The sequence below is a fragment of the Anolis carolinensis genome, unplaced genomic scaffold (genome assembly GCF_035594765.1).
Source record: "Anolis carolinensis isolate JA03-04 unplaced genomic scaffold, rAnoCar3.1.pri scaffold_7, whole genome shotgun sequence".
Taxonomy (NCBI): domain Eukaryota; kingdom Metazoa; phylum Chordata; class Lepidosauria; order Squamata; family Dactyloidae; genus Anolis; species Anolis carolinensis.
This window is the reverse complement of record NW_026943818.1, coordinates 37119185-37133122: the sequence shown is the minus strand read 5'-3', so window position 1 is coordinate 37133122 and position 13938 is coordinate 37119185.

Sequence of the window (13938 nt, the reverse complement as noted above, 5' to 3'; positions counted from 1 at the left end):
TAAAGCAAGACCCAAATGAACAGAATGCCATGCATTGAGCTTTACAGTATGAACCACTTGAAATGAAAGTAGGATCCACAATGAACAGAATGCCATGCACTGGGCTTTACAGTGTGAACCACTTGCAATGAAAGTAGGATCCACTATGAACATAATGCCATGCACTGGGCTATACTGAATCAACCACTTGCAATGCAATAAGGTTCCACAAAGGTCACAATGCTTCGTACTGGGCTTTAGAGAATCAACCAATAGCAATGAAAGAAGGTTCCATAATGAACATATGCTACGTACTGGGCTTCACAGAATGAACAAGTTGCAATGAAATAAGGGTCCACAATAATCAGAATGGTATTTAATGGGCTTTGAATATTGAACCAGTTGCAAAGAAATAAGGTTCCACAAAGGTCACAATGCTACGTACTGGACTTTACAACATCAACCACTTGCAATGCAATAAGTTTCCACAAAGGACACAATGGTACGTACAGGGCTTTAGAGAATCAACCATTAGCAATCAGAGAAGAGTCCATAATGATCACATGCTACCTACTGGTCTTTACAGAATGAACCTCTTGCAATGAAAGCAAGATCGAAATGAAAATAATGCTTTGAACTGGGTTTTACAGAATCAACCACTTGCAATGCAATAAGGTTCCACAAAGGTCACAATGGTTCGTACTGGGCTTTAGAGAATCAACCACTAGCAATGATAGTAGGATCCATAATGAACACATGCTACGTACTGGTCTTTACAGAATGAACCTCTTACAATGAAAGCAAGATCCAAATGAACAGAATGCCATGCACTGAGCTTTACAGTATGAACCACTTGCAATGAATGTAAGAAGGGTCCCTAATGATCACAATGCTATGTACTGGGCTTTACAGAATCAACCACTTGCAATGCAATAAGTTTCCACAAAGGTCAAAATGGTACGTAGTGGGCTTTACAGAATAAACCACTAGCAATGATAGTAGGATCCATAATGAACACATGCTACCTACTGGTCTTTACAGAATGAACCTCCTGCAGTTAAAGCAAGACCCAAATGAACAGAATGCCATGCATTGAGCTTTACAGTATGAACCACTTGAAATGAAAGTAGGATCCACAATGAACAGAATGCCATGCACTGGGCTTTACAGTGTGAACCACTTGCAATGAAAGTAGGATCCACTATGAACATAATGCCATGCACTGGGCTATACTGAATCAACCACTTGCAATGCAATAAGGTTCCACAAAGGTCACAATGCTTCGTACTGGGCTTTAGAGAATCAACCAATAGCAATGAAAGAAGGTTCCATAATGAACATATGCTACGTACTGGGCTTCACAGAATGAACAAGTTGCAATGAAATAAGGTTCCACAAAGGTCACAATGTTACGTACTGGACTTTACAACATCAACCACTTGCAATGCAATAAGGTTCCACAAAGGTCACAATGCTACGTACTGGACTTTACAACATCAACCACTTGCAATGCAATAAGTTTCCACAAAGGACACAATGGTACGTACTGGGCTTTACAACATCAACCACTTGCAATGCAATAAGTTTCCACAAACGTCACAATGGTACGTACTGGGCTTTAGAGAATCAACGACTAGCAATCAGAGAAGGGTCCATAATGATCACATGCTACGTACTGGTCTTTACAGAATCAACCACTTGCAATGATAGTAGGGTCCATAAAGAACACATGCTACGTACTGGTCTTTACAGAATGCACTTGCAATGAAAGGAAGATCCAAATGAACAGAATGCCATGCACTGAGCTTTACAGTATGACCCACTTGCAATGAAAGTAGGATCCACAATGAACATAATGCCATGCACTGGGCTTTACACAATTAACCACTTGCAATGCAATAAGGTTCCACAAAGGTCACAATGCTACGTACTGGACTTTACAACATCAACCACTTGCAATGCAATAAGGTTCCACAAAGGTCACAATGCTACGTAATGGACTTTAGAGAATCAACCACTAGCAATCAGAGAAGGGTCCATAATGATCACATGCTACGTACTGGGCTTTACAGAATCAACCACTAGCAATCAGAGAAGGGTCCATAATGATCACATGCTACGTACTGGGCTTTACAGAATCAACCACTAGCAATCAGAGAAGGGTCCATAATGATTACATGCTACCTACTTGTCTTTACAGAATGAACCTCTTGCAATGAAAGCAAGATCGAAATGAACATAATGCTTTGAACTGGGCTGTACAGTGTGAACCACTTGCAATGAAAGTAGGATCCCCAATGAACATAATGCCATGCACTGGGCTATACTGAATCAACCACTTGCAATGCAATAAGGTTCCACAAAGGTCACAATGGTTCGTACTGGGCTTTAGAGAATCAACCACTAGCAATGATAGTAGGGTCCATAATGATCACATGCTATGTACTGGGCTTTACAGAATCAACCACTAGCAATCAGAGAAGGGTCCATAATGATCACATGCTACGTACTGGGCTTTACAGAATCAACCAATACCAATCAGAGAAGGGACCATAATGATTACATGCTACCTACTTGTCTTTACAGAATGAACCTCTTGCAATGAAAGGAAGATCCAAATGAACAGAATGCCATGCACTGAGCTTTACAGTATGAACCACTTGCAATGAAAGTAGGATCCCCAATGAACATAATGCCATGCACTGGGCTATACTGAATCAACCACTTGCAATGCAATAAGGTTCCACAAAGGTCACAATGGTTCGTACTGGGCTTTAGAGAATCAACCACTAGCAATGATAGTAGGGTCCATAATGATCACATGCTATGTACTGGGCTTTACAGAATCAACCACTAGCAATCAGAGAAGGGTCCATAATGATCACATGCTACGTACTGGGCTTTACAGAATCAACCACTACCAATCAGAGAAGGGTCCATAATGATTACATGCTACCTACTTGTCTTTACAGAATGAACCTCTTGCAATGAAAGGAAGATCCAAATGAACAGAATGCCATGCACTGAGCTTTACAGTATGAACCACTTGCAATGAAAGTAGGATCCACAATGAACATAATGCCATGCACTGGGCTTTACACAATTAACCACTTGCAATGCAATAAGGTTCCACAAAGGTCACAATGCTACGTAATGGACTTTACAGCATCAACCACTTGCAATGCAATAAGGTTCCACAAGGTCAAAATGGTACGTACTGGGCTTTAGAGAATCAACCACTAGCAATGAGAGAAGGGTCCATAATGATCACATGCTACGTACTGGGCTTTACAGAATCAACCACTAGCAATGAGAGAAGGGTCCATAATGATCACATGCTATGTACTGGGCTTTACAGAATCAACCACTAGCAATGAGAGAAGGGTCCATAATGATCACATGCTACGTACTGGGCTTTACAGAATCAACCACTACCAATCAGAGAAGGGTCCATAATGATTACATGCTACCTACTTGTCTTTACAGAATGAACCTCTTGCAATGAAAGCAAGATCGAAATGAACATAATGCTTTGAACTGGGCTTTACAGTGTGAACCACTTGCAATGAAAGTAGGATCCACAATGAACATAGTGCCATGCACTGGGCTTTACAGAATGAACCAGTTGCGATAAAATAAGGTTCCACAAAGGTCACGATGGTACGTACTGGGCTTTAGAGAATTAACCGCTAGCAATGAGAGAAGGGTCCATAATAAACACATGCTACGTACTGGGCTTTACAGAATCAACCACTTGCAATGAAAGTAAGATCCAAATGAACAGAATGCCATGCACTGAGCTTTACATTATGAACCACTTGCAATGAAAGAATGATCCCTAATGATCACAATGCTATGTACTCGGCTTTACAGAATTAACCACTTGCAATGCAGTAAGGTTCCACAAAGGTCACAATGGTACGTACAGGGCTTTAGAGAATCAACCATTAGCAATCAGAGAAGAGTCCATAATGATCACATGCTACGTACTGGGCTGTACAGAATCAACCACTACCAATCAGAGAAGAGTCCATAATGATCACATGCTACGTACTGGGCTGTACAGAATCAACCACTACCAATCAGAGAAGGGTCCATAATGATTACATGCTACCTACTGGTCTTTACAGAATGAACCTCTTGCAATGAAAGCAAGATCGAAATGAAAATAATGCTTTGAACTGGGTTTTACAGAATCAACCACTTGCAATGCAATAAGGTTCCACAAAGGTCACAATGGTTCGTACTGGGCTTTAGAGAATCAACCACTAGCAATGATAGTAGGATCCATAATGAACACATGCTACGTACTGGTCTTTACAGAATGAACCTCTTACAATGAAAGCAAGATCCAAATGAACAGAATGCCATGCACTGAGCTTTACAGTATGAACCACTTGCAATGAATGTAAGAAGGGTCCCTAATGATCACAATGCTATGTACTGGGCTTTACAGAATCAACCACTTGCAATGCAATAAGTTTCCACAAAGGTCAAAATGGTACGTACTGGGCTTTACAGAATAAACCACTAGCAATGATAGTAGGATCCATAATGAACACATGCTACCTACTGGTCTTTACAGAATGAACCTCCTGCAGTTAAAGCAAGACCCAAATGAACAGAATGCCATGCATTGAGCTTTACAGTATGAACCACTTGAAATGAAAGTAGGATCCACAATGAACAGAATGCCATGCACTGGGCTTTACAGTGTGAACCACTTGCAATGAAAGTAGGATCCACTATGAACATAATGCCATGCACTGGGCTATACTGAATCAACCACTTGCAATGCAATAAGGTTCCACAAAGGTCACAATGCTTCGTACTGGGCTTTAGAGAATCAACCAATAGCAATGAAAGAAGGATCCACAATGAACATAATGCCATGCACTGGGCTTTACACAATTAACCACTTGCAATGCAATAAGGTTCCACAAAGGTCACAATGCTACGTACTGGACTTTACAACATCAACCACTTGCAATGCAATAAGGTTCCACAAAGGTCACAATGCTACGTACTGGACTTTACAACATCAACCACTTGCAATGCAATAAGTTTCCACAAAGGACACAATGGTACGTACTGGGCTTTACAACATCAACCACTTGCAATGCAATAAGTTTCCACAAACGTCACAATGGTACGTACTGGGCTTTAGAGAATCAACGACTAGCAATCACAGAAGGGTCCATAATGATCACATGCTACGTACTGGTCTTTACAGAATCAACCACTTGCAATGATAGTAGGGTCCATAAAGAACACATGCTACGTACTGGTCTTTACAGAATGCACTTGCAATGAAAGGAAGATCCAAATGAACAGAATGCCATGCACTGAGCTTTACAGTATGACCCACTTGCAATGAAAGTAGGATCCACAATGAACATAATGCCATGCACTGGGCTTTACACAATTAACCACTTGCAATGCAATAAGGTTCCACAAAGGTCACAATGCTACGTACTGGACTTTACAACATCAACCACTTGCAATGCAATAAGGTTCCACAAAGGTCACAATGCTACGTAATGGACTTTACAGCATCAACCACTTGCAATGCAATAAGGTTCCACAAGGTCAAAATGGTACGTACTGGGCGTTAGAGAATCAACCACTAGCAATGAGAGAAGGGTCGATAATGATCACATGCTATGTACTGGGCTTTACAGAATCAACCACTAGCAATGAGAGAAGGGTCCATAATGATCACATGCTACCTACTTGTCTTTACAGAATGAACCTCTTGCAATGAAAGCAAGATCGAAATGAACATAATGCTTTGAACTGATCTTTACAGAATGAACCTCTTGCAATGAAAGCAAGATCCAAATGAACAGAATGCCATGCACTAAGCTTTACAGTATGAACCACTTGCAATGACAGTAAGAAGGGTCCCTAATGATCACAATGCTATGTACTGGGCTTTACAGAATCAACCACTTGCAATGAAAGCAAGATCCAAATGAACAGAATGCCATGCACTGAGCTTTACAGTATGAACCACTTGCAATGAAAGTAGGATCCACAATGAACATAATGCCATGCACTGGGCTTTACAGAATTAACCACCTGCAATGCAATAAGGTTCCACAAAGGTCACAATGGTACGTACTGGGCTTTAGAGAATCAACCACTAGCAATGAGAGAAGGGTCCATAATGATCACATGCTACGTACTGGGCTTTACAGAATCAACCAGTAGCAATCAGAGATGGGTCCATAATGAACACATGCTACGTACTGGGCTTTACAGAATGAACCTCTTGCAATGAAAGCAAGATTCAAATGAACAGAATGCCATGCACTGAGCTTTACAGTATGAACCACTAGCAATGAGAGAAGAGTCCCTAATGATCACATGCTACGTACTGGGCTGTACAGAATCAACCACTAGCAATCAGAGAAGGGTCCATAATGATTACATGCTACCTACTGGTCTTTACAGAATGAACCTCTTGCAATGAAAGCAAGATCGAAATGAAACTAATGCTTTGAACTGGGCTTTACAGAATGAACCAGTTGCAATAAAATAAGGTTCCACAAAGGTCACAATGGTTCGTACTGGGTTTTAGAGAATCAACCACTAGCAATGAGAGAAAGGTCCATAATGATTACATGCTACCTACTGGTCTTTACAGAATGAACCTCTTGCAATGAAAGCAAGATCGAAATGAAAATAATGCTTTGAACTGGGTTTTACAGAATCAACCACTTACAATGCAATAAGGTTCCACAAAGGTCACAATGGTTCGTACTGGGCTTTACAGAATCAACCACTAGCAATCAGAGAAGTGTCCATAATGATCACATACTACGTACTGCGCTTTAGAGAATGAACATCTTGCAATGAGAGAACGGTCCATAATGATCACAATGCTATGTACTGGGCTTTACAGAATCAACCACTTGAAATGAAAGAAGGGTCCCTAATGATCACAATGCTATGTACTGGGCTTTACAGAATCAACCACTAGCAATCAGAGAAGGGTCCATAATGAACACATGCTACGTACTGGGCTTTACAGAATCAACCAGTAGCAATCAGAGAAGGGTCCATAATGAAAACATGCTACGTACTGGGCTTTACAGAATGAACCTCTTGCAATGAAAGCAAGATTCAAATGAACAGAATGCCATGCACTGAGCTTTACAGTATGAACCACTAGCAATGAGAGAAGAGTCCATAATGATCACATGCTACGTACTGGGCTGTACAGAATCAACCACTAGCAATCAGAGAAGGGTCCATAATGATTACATGCTACCTACTGGTCTTTACAGAATGAACCTCTTGCAATGAAAGCAAGATCGAAATGAAAATAATGCTTTGAACTGGGCTTTACAGAATCAATCACTTGCAATGCAATAAGGTTCCACAAAGGTCACAATGGTTCGTACTGGGCTTTACAGAATGAACCACGTGCAATGCAATAAGGTTCCACAAAGGTCACCATGGTACATACTGGGCTTTAGAGAATCAACAGCTAGCAATGAGAGAAGGGTCCATAATGATTACATGCTACGTACTGGGCTGTACAGAATCAACCACTACCAATCAGAGAAGGGTCCATAATGATTACATGCTACCTACTGGTCTTTACAGAATGAACCTCTTGCAATGAAAGCAAGATCGAAATGAAAATAATGCTTTGAACTGGGTTTTACAGAATCAACCACTTGCAATGCAATAAGGTTCCACAAAGGTCACAATGGTTCGTACTGGGCTTTAGAGAATCAACCACTAGCAATGATAGTAGGATCCATAATGAACACATGCTACGTACTGGTCTTTACAGAATGAACCTCTTACAATGAAAGCAAGATCCAAATGAACAGAATGCCATGCACTGAGCTTTACAGTATGAACCACTTGCAATGAATGTAAGAAGGGTCCCTAATGATCACAATGCTATGTACTGGGCTTTACAGAATCAACCACTTGCAATGCAATAAGTTTCCACAAAGGTCAAAATGGTACGTACTGGGCTTTACAGAATAAACCACTAGCAATGATAGTAGGATCCATAATGAACACATGCTACCTACTGGTCTTTACAGAATGAACCTCCTGCAGTTAAAGCAAGACCCAAATGAACAGAATGCCATGCATTGAGCTTTACAGTATGAACCACTTGAAATGAAAGTAGGATCCACAATGAACAGAATGCCATGCACTGGGCTTTACAGTGTGAACCACTTGCAATGAAAGTAGGATCCACTATGAACATAATGCCATGCACTGGGCTATACTGAATCAACCACTTGCAATGCAATAAGGTTCCACAAAGGTCACAATGCTTCGTACTGGGCTTTAGAGAATCAACCAATAGCAATGAAAGAAGGATCCACAATGAACATAATGCCATGAACTGGGCTTTACACAATTAACTACTTGCAATGCAATAAGGTTCCACAAAGGTCACAATGCTACGTACTGGACTTTACAACATCAACCACTTGCAATGCAATAAGGTTCCACAAAGGTCACAATGCTACGTACTGGACTTTACAACATCAACCACTTGCAATGCAATAAGTTTCCACAAAGGACACAATGGTACGTACTGGGCTTTACAACATCAACCACTTGCAAAGCAATAAGTTTCCACAAACGTCACAATGGTACGTACTGGGCTTTAGAGAATCAACAACTAGCAATCAGAGAAGGGTCCATAATGATCACATGCTACGTACTGGTCTTTACAGAATCAACCACTTGCAATGATAGTAGGGTCCATAAAGAACACATGCTACATACTGGTCTTTACAGAATGCACTTGCAATGAAAGGAAGATCCAAATGAACAGAATGCCATGCACTGAGCTTTACAGTATGACCCACTTGCAATGAAAGTAGGATCCACAATGAACATAATGCCATGCACTGGGCTTTACACAATTAACCACTTGCAATGCAATAAGGTTCCACAAAGGTCACAATGCTACGTACTGGACTTTACAACATCAACCACTTGCAATGCAATAAGGTTCCACAAAGGTCAAAATGCTACGTAATGGACTTTAGAGAATCAACCACTAGCAATCAGAGAAGGGTCCATAATGATCACATGCTACGTACTGGGCTTTACAGAATCAACCACTAGCAATCAGAGAAGGGTCCATAATGATCACATGCTACGTACTGGGCTTTACAGAATCAACCACTACCAATCAGAGAAGGGTCCATAATGATTACATGCTACCTACTTCTCTTTACAGAATGAACCTCTTGCAATGAAAGCAAGATCGAAATGAACATAATGCTTTGAACTGGGCTGTACAGTGTGAACCACTTGCAATGAAAGTAGGATCCACAATGAACATAGTGCCATGCACTGGGCTTTACAGAATGAACCAGTTGCGATAAAATAAGGTTCCACAAAGGTCACGATGGTACGTACTGGGCTTTAGAGAATTAACCGCTAGCAATGAGAGAAGGGTCCATAATAAACACATGCTACGTACTGGGCTTTACAGAATCAACCACTTGCAATGAAAGCAAGATCCAAATGAACAGAATGCCATGCACTGAGCTTTACATTATGAACCACTTGCAATGAAAGAATGATCCCTAATGATCACAATGCTATGTACTCGGCTTTACAGAATTAACCACTTGCAATGCAGTAAGGTTCCACAAAGGTCACAATGGTTCGTACTGGGCTTTAGAGAATCAACCACTAGCAATGATAGTAGGATCCATAATGAACACATGCTACGTACTGGTCTTTACAGAATGAACCTCCTGCAGTTAAAGCAAGACCCAAATGAACAGAATGCCATGCACTGGGCTTTACAGTGTGAACCACTTGCAATGAAAGTAGGATCCACTATGAACATAATGCCATGCACTGGGCTATACTGAATCAACCACTTGCAATGCAATAAGGTTCCACAAAGGTCACAATGCTTCGTACTGGGCTTTAGAGAATCAACCAATAGCAATGAAAGAAGGATCCACAATGAACATAATGCCATGCACTGGGCTTTACACAATTAACCACTTGCAATGCAATAAGGTTCCACAAAGGTCACAATGCTACGTACTGGACTTTACAACATCAACCACTTGCAATGCAACAAGGTTCCACAAAGGTCACAATGCTACGTACTGGACTTTACAACATCAACCACTTGCAATGCAATAAGTTTCCACAAAGGACACAATGGTACGTACTGGGCTTTACAACATCAACCACTTGCAATGCAATAAGTTTCCACAAACGTCACAATGGTACGTACTGGGCTTTAGAGAATCAACGACTAGCAATCACAGAAGGGTCCATAATGATCACATGCTACGTACTGGTCTTTACAGAATCAACCACTTGCAATGATAGTAGGGTCCATAAAGAACACATGCTACGTACTGGTCTTTACAGAATGCACTTGCAATGAAAGGAAGATCCAAATGAACAGAATGCCATGCACTGAGCTTTACAGTATGACCCACTTGCAATGAAAGTAGGATCCACAATGAACATAATGCCATGCACTGGGCTTTACACAATTAACCACTTGCAATGCAATAAGGTTCCACAAAGGTCACAATGCTACGTACTGGACTTTACAACATCAACCACTTGCAATGCAATAAGGTTCCACAAAGGTCACAATGCTACGTAATGGACTTTACAGCATCAACCACTTGCAATGCTTTAGAGAATCAACCACTAGCAATGAGAGAAGGGTCCATAATGATCACATGCTATGTACTGGGCTTTACAGAATCAACCACTAGCAATGAGAGAAGGGTCCATAATGATCACATGCTACCTACTTGTCTTTACAGAATGAACCTCTTGCAATGAAAGCAAGATCGAAATGAACATAATGCTTTGAACTGGTCTTTACAGAATGAACCTCTTGCAATGAAAGCAAGATCCAAATGAACAGAATGCCATGCACTAAGCTTTACAGTATGAACCACTTGCAATGAAAGTAAGAAGGGTCCCTAATGATCACAATGCTATGTACTGGGCTTTACAGAATCAACCACTTGCAATGAAAGCAAGATCCAAATGAACAGAATGCCATGCACTGAGCTTTACAGTATGAACCACTTGCAATGAAAGTAGGATCCACAATGAACATAATGCCATGCACTGGGCTTTACAGAATTAACCACCTGCAATGCAATAAGGTTCCTCAAAGGTCACAATGGTACGTACTGGGCTTTAGAGAATCAACCACTAGCAATGAGAGAAGGGTCCATAATGATCACATGCTACGTACTGGGCTTTACAGAATCAACCAGTAGCAATCAGAGATGGGTCCATAATGAACACATGCTACGTACTGGGCTTTACAGAATGAACCTCTTGCAATGAAAGCAAGATTCAAATGAACAGAATGCCATGCACTGAGCTTTACAGTATGAACCACTAGCAATGAGAGAAGAGTCCCTAATGATCACATGCTACGTACTGGGCTGTACAGAATCAACCACTAGCAATCAGAGAAGGGTCCATAATGATTACATGCTACCTACTGGTCTTTACAGAATGAACCTCTTGCAATGAAAGCAAGATCGAAATGAAACTAATGCTTTGAACTGGGCTTTACAGAATGAACCACTTGCAATGCAATAAGGTTCCACAAAGGTCACAATGCTACGTAATGGACTTTACATCATCAACCACTTGCAATGCAATAAGGTTCCACAAGGTCAACATGGTACGTACTGGGCTTTAGAGAATCAACCACTAGCAATGAGAGAAGGGTCCATAATGATCACATGCTATGTACTGGGCTTTACAGAATCAACCACTTGCAATGAAAGCAAGATCGAAATGAAAATAATGCTTTGAACTGGGTTTTACAGAATCAACCACTTGCAATGCAATAAGGTCCCACAAAGGTCACAATGGTTCGTACTGGGCTTTAGAGAATCAACCACTAGCAATGATAGTAGGATCCATAATGAACACATGCTACGTACTGGTCTTTACAGAATGAACCTCTTACAATGAAAGCAAGATCCAAATGAACAGAATGCCATGCACTGAGCTTTACAGTATGAACCACTTGCAATGAATGTAAGAAGGGTCCCTAATGATCACAATGCTATGTACTGGGCTTTACAGAATCAACCACTTGCAATGCAATAAGTTTCCACAAAGGTCAAAATGGTACGTACTGGGCTTTACAGAATAAACCACTAGCAATGATAGTAGGATCCATAATGAACACATGCTACCTACTGGTCTTTACAGAATGAACCTCCTGCAGTTAAAGCAAGACCCAAATGAACAGAATGCCATGCATTGAGCTTTACAGTATGAACCACTTGAAATGAAAGTAGGATCCACAATGAACAGAATGCCATGCACTGGGCTTTACAGTGTGAACCACTTGCAATGAAAGTAGGATCCACTATGAACATAATGCCATGCACTGGGCTATACTGAATCAACCACTTGCAATGCAATAAGGTTCCACAAAGGTCACAATGCTTCGTACTGGGCTTTAGAGAATCAACCAATAGCAATGAAAGAAGGTTCCATAATGAACATATGCTACGTACTGGGCTTCACAGAATGAACAAGTTGCAATGAAATAAGGGTCCACAATAATCAGAATGGTATTTAATGGGCTTTGAATATTGAACCAGTTGCAAAGAAATAAGGTTCCACAAAGGTCACAATGCTACGTACTGGACTTTACAACATCAACCACTTGCAATGCAATAAGTTTCCACAAAGGACACAATGGTACGTACTGGGCTTTACAACATCAACCACTTGCAATGCAATAAGTTTCCACAAACGTCACAATGGTACGTACTGGGCTTTAGAGAATCAACGACTAGCAATCAGAGAAGGGTCCATAATGATCACATGCTACGTACTGGTCTTTACAGAATCAACCACTTGCAATGATAGTAGGGTCCATAAAGAACACATGCTACGTACTGGTCTTTACAGAATGCACTTGCAATGAAAGGAAGATCCAAATGAACAGAATGCCATGCACTGAGCTTTACAGTATGACCCACTTGCAATGAAAGTAGGATCCACAATGAACATAATGCCATGCACTGGGCTTTACACAATTAACCACTTGCAATGCAATAAGGTTCCACAAAGGTCACAATGCTACGTAATGGACTTTACATCATCAACCACTTGCAATGCAATAAGGTTCCACAAGGTCAACATGGTACGTACTGGGCTTTAGAGAATCAACCACTAGCAATGAGAGAAGGGTCCATAATGATCACATGCTATGTACTGGGCTTTACAGAATCAACCACTAGCAATGAGAGAAGGGTCCATAATGATCACATGCTACCTACTTGTCTTTACAGAATGAACCTCTTGCAATGAAAGCAAGATCGAAATGAACATAATGCTTTGAACTGGTCTTTACAGAATGAACCTCTTGCAATGAAAGTAGGATCCACAATGAACATAATGCCATGCACTGGGCTATACTGAATCAACCACTTGCAATGCAATCAGGTTCCACAAAGGTCACAATGGTTCGTACTGGGCTTTAGAGAATCAACCACTAGCAATGAGAGAAGGGTCCATAATGATCACATGCTACGTACTGGGCTTTACAGAATCAACCAGTAGCAATCAGAGAAGGGTCCATAATGAACACATGCTACGTACTGGGCTTTACAGAATGAACCTCTTGCAATGAAAGCAAGATTCAAATGAACAGAATGCCATGCACTGAGCTTTACAGTATGAACCACTAGCAATGAGAGAAGAGTCCATAATGATCACATGCTACGTACTGGGCTGTACAGAATCAACCACTAGCAATCAGAGAAGGGTCCATAATGATTACATGCTACCTACTGGTCTTTACAGAATGAACCTCTTGCAATGAAAGCAAGATCGAAATGAAAATAATGCTTTGAACTGGGCTTTACAGAATCAATCACTTGCAATGCAATAAGGTTCCACAAAGGTCACAATGGTTCGTACTGGGCTTTA